General features: G+C 52.0%; 1 protein-coding gene across 1 annotated transcript in view; it reads left to right on the top strand.

Annotated features, from left to right (window-relative positions):
• Tet2 (tet methylcytosine dioxygenase 2) overlaps positions 1 to 12694 on the top strand; it is a 31315-nt gene that overhangs the window by 1134 nt on the left and 17487 nt on the right.

Genomic DNA, 12694 nt, shown 5'->3' with positions numbered 1-12694 from the left:
CAGGTTCCCTCGAGGGTCTTAGTGTCTCATCCCCTGAGAACTGGCTCGGAGAGGCAGGTTGCAGTGCGCCTACATGATTGGTCCTGCGAGTTTCTGAAACCAGAAGTCCAGGTATCGTAAGAGTGAAATGTCATGGCCTTAAAACCACGGCACTAAAGATCAGGGACCTTCCTTAATGCCTGGCATCTGGGTTCTATTTCAGAGCATCATCTGTAGTGTAAGAAACTGATGGCTTCTGCTCTTTTTAATGCTGGGGGTGGAACCCAGCCCTCCCACTGAGCTCCATCACCAGCCCCCGCCTCAGTTTCTCTCAGTGTTGAGACGGAGTCTCTCTCAGTGCATTCATGCCAGGCTGGGCTTGAATTTGCCATCCTCCCGCCTCAGCCTCCCAGAGTGCTGGGATGACAGGTGGGCACCGCTACGCCCGACCTAATATGTTGTTGTTTTTTTTCTAGAATATTTAAGATGCAGGCAAGAACAAATTCTACCACATATACTTTTGCCTGTACTATAAATGAGTTGAAATGATCAGGCGTTGCAGGGAAGAGATCAGAGGTTGGTAAGGAGTAGGAGGTGGTAGGCCCTTACTCTTCCCTACCCCAGTGTCCCCATCTCCCAGCCTTCAGCCCGATGGCTCCTGGCCCAGCCTGCAGGGCTGCGGTCTGGGCCTCCATCCCTGTGCCCGAGCCGCGGGTGCCCAGTCTGCCATGGCCCAACGCAGCGAGGACCCCAGCCCGTCCTCAGCCAAACCTTCCCCAGCCGCCGTGGGTCCCAGGGCTTCCTTGGCCCGTGAGGGAAGGGAACCCGACTCTCAGAATGAGCATTTTCCTCTCGCCTGTTCATATTTTTAGCATTATCATTGTCACGGAAAATAGACTTCCTCTCCCCCGCCCTGGGCTGGTAAGACTTCGGTCACTCTGCACACAGCACCTCTCTGCCCCCTGGCGTGGTAATGGGGCCGCCCTGGGTGCCCCTTTCCTCCCATCCTGACCCAGAACCAAGCCCGCGCAAGTCCCAGCGAAATCACAGCGCGAGTCAGAGTATTTTCTCTCCTTGGAGGTGAAGGGTCGGGAGGTGTAAGACTTCATGGAAACGTCTCAGGTCACCAAAGAGAAGAAGACGAGGAGCTAAATACTCGCTGCCCGGCCAAGACCCTATGCCCCCCACCAACCTTAGCCTGCACTTGGCTTTTACAGTTGGATTAGCTCGGCCCAGGACTGACTTTCCGGAGTAAATAATCCTCAGGCTTATTTTTAGCACATTTATTAGGGATATGTTCCTGGGAAAATCGTTTAACCTCTTTAGCCTTGCTTTATTTGGCAAAGAGGAAAGTAAGTAATAATAGATAATAATGGGAATTCTTTCAAAAAACTACGCACAGGGGCTGGCCCAGCACGAGCCCCCGCCGGTTCTCCCTCGCACGTGTTTCATCCTTGTTCATCACTATTCTTAGCTTCTTTCGGGTTTTGTCTTGTTCAGTACCTTTCCTTTCTCATGGTGGTGGGGATCATCTCAGGCCCCGCGCGTGTCAGCCAAGCCCCAGGGCCGGGCTGAGGCCCCAGCTGCTTTGGGTTTTAAGACGTGAATTCTCTGGAAAAGTTTTCCAGGTGGGTATTCATCAAGTAAACGCGAGGCCGCCTTCTGGGTACTGGGGAGGCACTGCTGGGAAAGCAGACAGCTCGCTGTCCTGCAGACCTGAGAATCCAGTGGGTACGCTGCACACGAGAGGTACTGACGGAGGCGCAGCCACTCGGGCTGGGTGGGAGGAGCAGTGCGGCCAAGGAGTTGGGGACCAGCCTGGGAAATACGGCAAGACTTCGTCTCATTAAAAGTAACGTAGGCCCGGGGTTTAGCTCAGTGGTTCTGCCGCCTGCCTTGTAAGCGCTAAGGGCCTAAGTTCGATCCCCAGTACCAAGAAAAAAAAACAACCCCCCCAAATTTATACACACACGCGCGCGTGCACACACACACACACCTACATCTAAATTCTATAGTTTTATTCCCAGGTAACCAAGAAAGAGAGCATTATCGTTTTGAGGCTGTCAAACACAACCCAGGTCCACTGAATGACTTTGTGGAAGGGAAGGAGGGTCCTGTCATCCGCTGTCCCGGGTCCTGGTCCGGCCCCAGGTCCCCACACTGAGAATTTCCCGTTTCCTGTGCCGTCTTTAAGAAAGAAGGGTGGGGTGTGCCTGCGAGGTGATCACAGATCCCGGTGAATGCCTACGGGAGCCCTGTGCTGCGGGAGAGGCACACAGCCGCCGCCCTCCCCACACCTCACACCCCTCCCATCGCCACTTTCCGCGGCGCTCTGGAGTCCTCTGTCCTGCGTTTGGGAGGTGTCACCAAAGGTCTGGTGAGCGCCCCTCCCACGTGCCATCCTACACAAAGGCAGGGTCACGACACAGGGCTCGTCCTCACCCACCGTCTTCGCTGGACCTGCTCCTCCCCAACATCAGATGCTCAGGAGGGGAAACATTTCGAGTGGATTCAGGGCACCCAGGCAGCCAGGACAGCACAGCTGAAGACCCATGGCAGTGTGCTTTTTATTACAATACTTCTTTTTTTTTTTTTTTGAGACAGGGTCTCACTGTGTCCTTGAGACTGACCTGGAGCTGGAACTCACTATGATGTAGCCCAGGCTGGTCTTGAACTCACAGCGATCCTCCTGCCTCAGCCTCCCGAGTGCTGGGATTGCAGGTGTGCACCACTAGGCCTGCTACAGTACTTTAGGAGAAGTAAAGATCCAGCACTCACCACCCCTGCATCACACCTGCATTTGCTGGCTGGCTGGGGAAGTGGACGGGAGCTTGTGCAGCCTGGTGACCATTTTTCCAGTTCGTGTGGATACTTTTTCTCCCTTGAGAAGAAATGGTCTTTGTAGGGTCTTCCCTCTGCCTCTGCCTGACTTGTGGGCCATTTTTCTCTCTCCTGAGTCTCTTGTTGAAGTTACTGAGTCAAGTCATCTACCTCTTCCGTCACCGAGAAAGCACAGTTATTTCCAATACTGTACTTTCTCTGTTTCTCTTTCAGAAAAAGGGTTTTCTTAGTGTCCTGTAAAACCACTGGCCTCAGGAATAGACCCACATCCTGCTCCTCTGCCTCATGGCTCTGCTTCAATTTACACCCAGGCCCAAACCTTTTTTGATTTTAATTTTTGAGACAGGGTCTCGCTGTGTGGCCCAGGCTGGCCTCCAGCTCCGGGCCATCTCCCTGCCTCAGCCTCCTGAGTGCTGGGATGACAGGTGTGCATCCTCAAACCCAATTTGAACTTTAAAATGAAGGTCTGAGTGTTCCCTAGAAGACCATTTTAACAAACCTCTACTCTGACCCTCTGTAGGCCTTGCTCGGAGAAGCCTGACTGATTCTCCTCCGAGTCTCTCCCGCCCTCCCCAGGAACACTGGTCTTGAGATGCTGCCCAGGCTGACCTTGAACTCCTGGCCTGTACTGATCCTCCTGCCTTGGGCTTCTGAGTAGCTGCATTGCAAGTGCTGGCTGTCATAAGATTTTAAAGCAAGAGTAGACTCGGTAGGTCATGCAATGCAGGGCCCTCCGAGCTGTTCTGCGACCTGTCCGTTTGTTATTCTTTTAAATGAAATGCCGTCACTTAGCAGGTGAGCAGAGGAAGAGGTTTGTGCATCCCTGGGCTCCGTCCGACCCTCTCTGTCCGCATCTCCCTTGTCTCCCTGTTGCGCACTCCAAGTGTGATACCAGCTCTGGCAGAGCTGTGAGAGCCAACCCCCATCAGGCTCAGCCTGGTCTCAGCTCAGAGACACAGGGAAGCCAAGCGAGATGGCCCACACCTGTCATCCCAGCACTCAGGAGGCTGAGGCAGGAGGATCCTCAGGAGTTTAAGGCCAGCCTGGGCTGCAAAGTGAGAAACCCCCCACCCCAACAGGAAAGGAGGACCTTTCAGTAGGAGACTGAGGGACAGAGACCCTGCCCTTCCCAGGGGCTGATTTCCGCTCTGAGCCTTGCGTCCTTGACCCCAGTGCATCCTCAATCAGAGCCCCGTTGGTGACCCAACCCTCTGCACCTCTCACCTCCCTGCTGTAGCTGCCTCATCGGGGGTCGCATGGCTTTGGAGCTCTGGTGGGGACGCTGCGCCCCGGAGGGACGGGGTGGAGGTGCCAGCGGGTGGCTCTGCCTTTCCAGGGAGGACAGGTGGGCTTCAGGGGGCAGCCCACCCCCCATCCACATTGAGAGGGGCCTGGGGCCTGCTGACGCCAGAGGGAGCTTTAGAAAAATAACAGCCACACCTGTCACCCGTAGATCTTTCTCTTCAAAGAGGCATGAGGTGATTTATCAGGCAGAATCTTAAAAGCACACAAAAATAGAGTGTGGGCCCAAGAGGGAGGGGGCCATCGTCAGGGCTGGGCCTGTTATGTGGTTGTGGCTGTGAAATTTGTGAATCTGTGGAAGGCTTGAGCATGGTTTTCATCTCAAAATTCTCTTTTGGTTGTTTTTGTTTGTTTGTTTGTTTTTGAGACAGGGTCTCACTGCATAGTTGAGACTGACCTGGAACTCACTGTGTAGCCCAGGCTGGTCTCGAACTCACAGCGATCCTCCTGCCTCAGCCTCTGGAGTGCTGGAAGACTGGGGATGTAACTCATGCAAAGGCCCTGGGTTCAAAATAAAACAAATCAGGGCTCAGTGGTTCTGGAGCCTGCCTTGTAAGTGCAAGGACCCGAGTTTGATCCCCGGAACCAAAAAATAAAACAACAAAACAAAACCACCACAAAACTCTGACAGAGAAGCTGCCCGAAAGGAGGGGCTGTGGCCGGCAGAGGGACCGGGCACGTGGGGTTCTTGCTGTCTATGGGGCCATCCCACCCTGAACTGCCTGTGGAGCTGGGACCCATGGGGCAGTGAGACGCAGACCCCGGCCTGCAGGGCCCACGGCTTCTGTTGGCTTCCCTGGCCGGGCTGCGATCTGTCCTCCCGTCCCTGCCCCCATGCCACCCAGGTGTTTGCATCCTGGGGGGCCCTGGCACCACCTGTGAGGGCCGAGCCTGGGGTGCCACCCTGTCCTGTGCACCCCGCCTGGCCCCTCAGGGGCCCTGGCCCTCACTCTCCTGCTTCCTGGAGTCCGGGGCCATCCTGCCAGCATCCCAGCAGCAGGCAGCGCCTGACCACACCGGACGGAGCCCAGGGCCTCACTCTGGGCCACCTCCCAGCTCTCGGTGTGTGTTTTTACATTTCCAGGCAGCCTCACTTAAATCAGTAAGTTGCCCAGGCTTGGCTTGAACTTGTGATCCCCCTGCCTCAGCCTCCCGAGTGGTCTTTGTTATAACTTGTGTTTGTTTATTTTGTTTTCTGAGACAAGTTCTGGCTGTGTAGTTCAGGCTGGCCAACAACCCACTGCGCAGCCCAGGCTGGCCTCGAACTCATGGCAGCCTTCCTGCCTCAGCCTCCTGAGTGCAGGGATCCCAGGCGTGCACCACCACGCTGGGCTCTGCCTTATAATTTACTACTCTGTGCCCCCTCTTAAAACAGAGAGGGCGTCAGGAGGTGTGGGGCTGCCGAGCTGGGGCTGCAGATGTCACATCTCACCGTATCCTCTGGAGTTGCGTTGTCTGAGAGCTTCAGCTGGGCGGAGACTTCAGTGTGACTAATGCTGTGGATCACCTGACACTTTTACTTTTCCCCAAGGTGTAGTAGGAAAATCACATTTGCTCCAGTTGAGTGAGACGCATGTGGATCTTGCTATTTTGGGAGACTTTCGTGTGGAGTCCAGGGCTCTCCTATCAGTGGTATCGCTCATTCGTCTCACTGTCAGACAGCATTTGATGTCTCTGGGACAGGAAACCAGGCCCCCACACTGCTCCCCAGCCCTCAGTGCTTTTGTGGCGTTCGGGAGATGACTCCAGGGCCTTCCCGCCCTTTCTAACACTAAGACAGCCTTGCTCAGTCTCCAGATTGCCCAGGACGAGCTCGAACTTCCAGTCCTCCTGCCTCAGCCTCCCAAGTGCTGGGATCACAGGCGTGCGCCAGCCCACCTGCCTGGCGGGGATGATCATTGTCACTGGATTGAATTACTCAGAACTTCGTTTAGTGAGACATGAATGCAAGAAATATTTTGAGAATTACAGAACTTTCATCGCATGCTACTTTTCTGGTGTTCGCTTGTTTGTCTTGCTGGATTTTCCTCTCTCAGAGGGGAGAGGAACTGCAGGGAAGCTGGTGGGAGGCTGGTGGGGGCTGCTGTTGCACAGCGGGGCTGGTGCAGGGACAGGTGGTGGCTCTGAGGAGGACCTGGAGCAGGACTTGGCTGGGCACTCCCAGTTTGCTCACGGCAGGTGCTCTTTCACTGTCACATTTCAAGCACAAAACCAACCAGGTGGTCTCCAGGGGCTTTCTTCCTCTTTACTCAGTTTCCGGCCATTTTAGGAACAGCAATTTTGTTTGCTCCCTTTTTGGACATTCAGAGAAATGAAATTATTATGCCGTCTTTCTAGAGCAACAAGGTCAAAGGTTGTATCTGAATGCCTGGCTTGTGGGTTTAATAATTGGTGAAGGCGCTGTTGTCTTCTACAAGGGAGAATGACGTACTTTTTCAAAAAAACTTAGCTTAGTTTCTAATGAAAGTGAGTTCATTTCTCTTCAGCAGCTGATTCTGTAAATCGCACTGTGTCTTAAACTGTCCCCTTCAGATCCTTATTCAGCCCAGTGAAGGGTCACAGAAGGGAGAGAAGCAGTGGCCAGAAAATGTGAGCGAGAGAGTATTTCCTAAATGAATATGGAGAATGAAGTTGTTTGCAAAATTGTCATTATCACTGCAGAGAAAAATGACACATTGTACAAGTTTAAGAAATCGTGCAAGAGCTGGTTTCATTTATTCATTCGCGTGCGTGTGTGTGTGTGTGTGTGTGTGTGTACACACACTGTAACTGTCTGAGACAAGATCTCACTATGTATCTCAAACTAAACCCTCCTGCCTCTGTCTCCCCTGCTGGGACTATAGGCATGGACCACCATGTACAGTAATGTGGGAACTTTCTTTATTGCTCTCCTAAAAAGGACTATTCAGCTGGATTCTTCTAATAGGACTGGAAACTCATGGATTTGGTACATTTGGTACTGCCCATCTGGGTACGATGGCACACACCTGCCATACCAGCTGGCTAGAGGCTGAGGCAGGAGGATCGCTGCTAACTCAGTACAAAGCCAGCTTGTGCGACATAGTGAGTTCGAGGTCAACCAGGATTGCATAATGAGACCCAAACAAGAACCAAGATGTATCATGTAAAGGTACGAGATCCCAAAGATTAATGTAACTGTATTGCTTGCTTTAAATGTACCGATACATTTAATGGAAAAAAAGAGATACAAGAGAGCTATTGTCAGAAAAGCCGAGATGATTACCAGTGAGAATGTGCAGGAAAGGGTAGCTAGCGCCCTCCATAGCGATGTAAATGAGTGCAGCGCTGGGGGAAACCAGAGTTGGGCTCTGGAAAGGTCAGAGAGCAGCTCAGGCCCCTGTCACATTGCAGCACCACGCAGGCAGGCAGCGCTGCGGTCAGGGCCCCTCAGGACTGCAGGGGAAGCTCTGAGGGAGAGGGGAGCACATCACCAGATTCAAGGGAGGAGGAAACCGACCCTGCCATTCACCAGGCTCAGAGGGGCCCCTCCCGCGCAGAGAGGGGGCAGGCAGATAAGCGCGCGTCTGTCTGTCTGTCTGTCTGTCTGGACACACAAAGCTCACAGGTCAGAAGGACGAAGTACACCGCACTGCTACTGCTCGTAAGAACCAGGACTCCGCTCTACGAAGACAGAGAGAAACCCAAGAAAATAATTATATAAAATTCCCGGGCGGGACCTTGCGCACAGAAGACCTGGGCTTCATCCCCAGCCCCGCAGATCATAAACTGGGGGAGGAGTCGACCATCACTGACTGTTGTTTCACTAAGCCTCCGTTTTCAACTTTTGGGGGGGGACACAGGTTCTCCCTACGTAGCCCAGGCTGGCCTTGAACTTGCACAATCCTCCTGCCTCAGCCTCCCTAGTGCTGGGATCACAGGCCTTAAAATATATCAAACCACCACATCTGCCTTAAAATATATCAAATCTAATGCTTCTAAATTACGCTTCATTTTGAAGGGGTTTTTGGTTTTGTTTTTGTTTTGGGCATGCTGAGCTACATCCTCAGCCTCTGTAATTATACCGAGACAGAATCTTGCTGAATGACTCTATTGCCCAGAATGGATTTGAACTTGGGATCCTCCTGCCTCAGCCTCCCAGAATGCTTGGATCCCAGGTGTGCACCACATGCCCAATTTGAAATGTTTAATTCAAATAAATAATTGAATTTAAAGGAAATTCTTAACTCACAAGGGTATTCAAATCAACTGTTTCAGGACATAATTATGCCATGAATATAAACTTTAGACTGAACATAAGACAAAGCAAAACATAAGTTCCCTGGAGAAGTCAAGTTTAATTCCCATTTTGCTTAAAAGTATAACCTGAGTTAAACATCTCAATTCCTGCGCTCACACTGGACCCACGACCTCTGGCTTCACTTCCCACAGACAGCAGGAGAAGGGTCAGGCAGGGCAGAGGCAAAGGAGGGAAGAGTTAAGCGGGTGGAGGGGTCTTAGTGACCTTAAGAGGACTTCCTCATCATTACATATTTCCCTAGGATTACAAAATTCAGGAAGGTGCCGGGCGTGGTGGTTTACACCTGGGAGGCTGAGGCAGGAGGATCGCCATGAGCTCAAGGCCAGCCTGGGCTACGCAGTGAGTTCAAGGGCAGCCTGAACTACATAAGGAGACCCTGTCTCAAAAAAACTAAAAAGAAAAAAAAAGAAAACTGAGAATAGACTTGATATATTTTTAAAAGTTGGGTCATTTGGTCTATAAGACAAAAAAAGAAGAGTCATGTCTTCAAAAAAGGGCACTATTGCTGTGGGCCTGGTGGTGCACGCCTGTCATCCCAGCACTCAGGAGGCTGAGGCAGGAGGAGGATCACTGTGAGTTTGAGACCAGCCTGGCCTACATAGTGAGCTCCAGGGCAGTCTCAACTACATAATGAGACCCTGTCTCAAAAAACAAAACAAAAAAGGGCACTATTTTATCTCAAATTTGTGATTGAAAAACTTTTATCCACGTGGTTCATTCTTTTTTTTTTTAATTTAATTTAATTTATTTATTTTATTTTTTTTTTTTTGGATTTTGAGACAAGGTCTCACTATGTAGTTGAGACTGACCTGGAACTCACTATGTAGTGCAGGCTGGTCTCGAACTCACAGCGATCCTCCTGCCTCAGCCTCCAGAGTGCTGGGATGACAGGCATGTGCCACCACGCCCAGCCTGATGTGGTTCATTCTCATAAATCATCATTGTTCAACTGTTTAATGCAAGGCCTTTCCTAAAGAATACATGGAAAGTGAGAGGACAGTAGACCTGGAACAAACAAAACAGGGAAAAGACTGGATCCGGGTGCTTTTCTACCATGCTTCTTTTGTTTATATTTTTGTTCTCAGTTATGATGGCCTCTGTTACAGGAACTTATCACTTGATAACGTTTACCAGTTTAGCAAGTGGAGATGTTGCTGATTTGTGAGAGCTGTGAGATTTTTCTCTTGTTTTGATTTGGTTTGTGTTTTTAAAAACCAAAAAATAAAGATAAAATATTCTCTGTGTCTGTAGATAGCCCACCTCTATGCCCACTAATTTAATTTATGTGGGTTTTTATTTGTTATTTTTTCCTGAGACAGGGTCTCACTGTTCAGTTCAGGATAATCTTGAACTCACTATGTAGCCCAGGCTTGCCTAGAACTCACAGGGATCCTCCTGCCTCGGCCTCCCAAATGCTGTGATGACAGGTGAGGGCTACCACACCCAGCTTGGGTTTTTAAAATGCCTTAGTTTTTGCATTCATTAATATTCCTTTTCAAAACAACTGTTGTTGAATTTTTCCAGCCTGCTGGATAGGATTCCTATTATGTTGTTCAGGTCAAATCCCCTCCTTTGCTTATTTTCCCCAATTATTGCATTGGAATGCTTGAATAAGTTTTTGTTTTGTCAATAAAAGATGTTGAGAAATTTAGGAAAGGGAACAAAGTTATCTCTTTGGCTCTGTTGATCTTCCCCTGTAGTCTACCTGGTAGTCAGAAAGATTGCTTTTGTTCGTGATTAGTATTGCAGTCTAGGAAAACAGATTCAAGCAATGTTGAAAATGTGCCCCAAGGTTTTACGTGTTGCCCAGCCATACTGGGTCCGGCTGAGACTCATTATGCAGCCTAAAACTTGTGGCGATCCTCCTGCCTCAGCCTCCTGAGTGCTGGGATTACAGGCGTGTACCGTCACGCCCTGATGTCTTCTGTCTTGGTTTCACTCAGTCTCCCTCCCCTCCTCCAGTGTGTGCTGTGTGTACACACGCAGACCCAGCCACACCCCTGCCCCACCAAAACTCTTCCTCAGTGCGAGGGACAAACCCAGGCCTGCAGCAGAGGCGCGGCAGGGTCCCTACGCTGAGCCACACCCTGGGACCTGAGGCCCTGGGGTCTTTCTGCAGGGCCACCCTTCCCTTTACTGTGCAGCTCTTTCTCCTCAGGAACTGGCCTCTCTACTTGAACATTTTCCTCTCTGTCCTGGGTCCCTAGCTTCCCACCCCGGGTGGCCTGAGAACCTCAGTGCCCCCAAGGGGTCACAGAAACTGCACTCCCAGAGGAATGTCTCCTTCCCTGGGGCTGGAATGTTGTCCTGCGGAGGGAAGCCGAGGCAGGCGGGCCTCCTGCTGACTCCGCCCAGTGGGTGGGGCCGGGCGGGTCTGGAGACCTCAGGGACCTTCAGGCCCTGGGCTCCAGTCTTCCCCTGGCGGACCAGAGTGGTGCCCTGCGGAAGGTCTGGTGCTGTCGCTCCTACCGGCTTCTCAGCTTCTCTTCCTGACGTCCTCTTACCAGCAAAGGCCCGGCCTCTCCTGCTCCGAGCTGCTGCAGTGGCCTTTGAACACGCAGCAGGGCGCCGGGAACCCTGACTTCCAGGTAAAGTAGCTTGTGCTTTGCGCGAGTGTGGTGGCTCAGCCCTGTAATCCTACCATTCTGGAGGCTGAGACAGGAAGATCCCTGTGAGGTCAAGGCCAGTCAGCCTGAACCACATAGGGAGATCTTGTCTCAAAAGAAAACAACCAAAATAATAATAATAACCTGCGGTGTTCAACTGGTGTCTGAAGTGGGGAGGACCAGGGAGACCATCTGTATTTATCCAGGTGTGGGCAGAGTCAGAGCTGACCCAGAGGAGGGTCTCCTCGGAACTGCACCCCACCTTTTAGGGTCTTGAGGTCCTAGTGTTGGCTTCGGTGAGAGCAGAAGTGGGGAGGTGCTGTCTCCCTTTTGGGATTTGTTCCTCTGTGTTCAAACATCTGCAGGGGCTCTTTCACCTGCTTCCCAAAGTGCAACTGAGTCTTCTTAGGACATCCAAATGGTCTCTTTCTGAGAATTTAAAACATAAGTGGCAAACTTTTTCTTATTTGTTCAAATGTTATTTACAAAAGCTGAGTGTGGCAGTTTATTCCTTTAATCCCAGCACTCAGGAGGCTGAGGCAGGAGGGTCGCTGCACGTTGGAGGCCAGCTTGGGTCACATAGTGAGACTGTGTAAAACAACTTTTAAAAAATTCCTTGGGTGATCAATTCCTGCCCCCACTCTTTCCACAGTGCCCTCTGTATCTATTAATTATTCTGGCCTCACTGGGCCCTGTGCAGTGTTCGGGAGCGTCTGGCACAGAGTTGAGGAAGGGTCTCCCTCTCATGCTGGCGGCCATCCGCTCGGGAAGCCTCTTGTCACCTGTCTGGTCCGAGAGGTGGTGCAGGAACTGGAATTTGAGCTCCTCCTGCCTCAGCCTCCTGAGTCAGTTGGGGTGACAGGCGCGCGCCCAGGCCCAGCTCCGTGGCTGGTTTCAGAGGCGGGGCTGTGCTGCTCCGCACGTTCAGCAGCTGGGCACCTTTCCTCCTCCTCCCCCGTCTCCCGGCCCCCTTCGCTGTGTCCTGTGGCGTCTTCCATTTTGCTCTTTATTTATATTTTGGGTTCGTGTGTAAGAGGAACCATGCGGTGTGTGCAGCCTGTCTGATCGGTTTCCCTGAACTCGATGGTCTCAAGGTGACTCGCGCTTGTCCTCCCTTATGGCTGAGGCGCGCTCCGCTGTGTGTAAGCGGCACGTCGTCTTCACCCATGCGTCTGGTGACGGGCACACGCCCTGGATCTGGCCGTTTTGAGTTGTGCTTCTGCAAACACGGTGTGCAGAGGGGACGGAGGGGTGGGCCGCTGTAATACAGTGCCTTTGACTCCGGAAGATCCTGAGGCGGGGTCTGGGGAGCGGCTGGGTCGAATGGACTTTCTGGTTTTAGTATCTGAGGACTCTCCGTACTGACTTCCGTAGTGGTTGTATTTTCCACTCCCACTAACCGTGTGGAAGGGATTCTCTCTCCCCACGTCCTCTCCAGCACTTGTCATTATTTGATTTCTTGACGCTGGCCCTTCTTTCCGAGGTAAGTGAATCCGGGTGTTGCTTTAGCTTGCATTTCTCCAGTGGCCAGCGATGCCGGACATTTTTCATGCGCTTGTGGGCCGCTTGCCCTTCTGAGGAGTGTGTCTTCTCACTTCGGAATGGGGTCCTCCATCGGGGGCACCCGCTCCCTTCAGCCCTCCTCTTCCTGCCTGGGGGGAAGCTGGCCTCTCCCGAAGCCCCGCCC

This window comes from Fukomys damarensis, unplaced genomic scaffold (genome assembly GCF_012274545.1).
Source record: "Fukomys damarensis isolate Sample0158 unplaced genomic scaffold, DMR_v1.0_HiC HiC_scaffold_25, whole genome shotgun sequence".
NCBI lineage: Eukaryota > Metazoa > Chordata > Mammalia > Rodentia > Bathyergidae > Fukomys > Fukomys damarensis.
The sequence above is the reverse complement of the archived record's forward strand: the minus strand, read 5'-3'. Positions and strand labels throughout refer to the sequence as shown.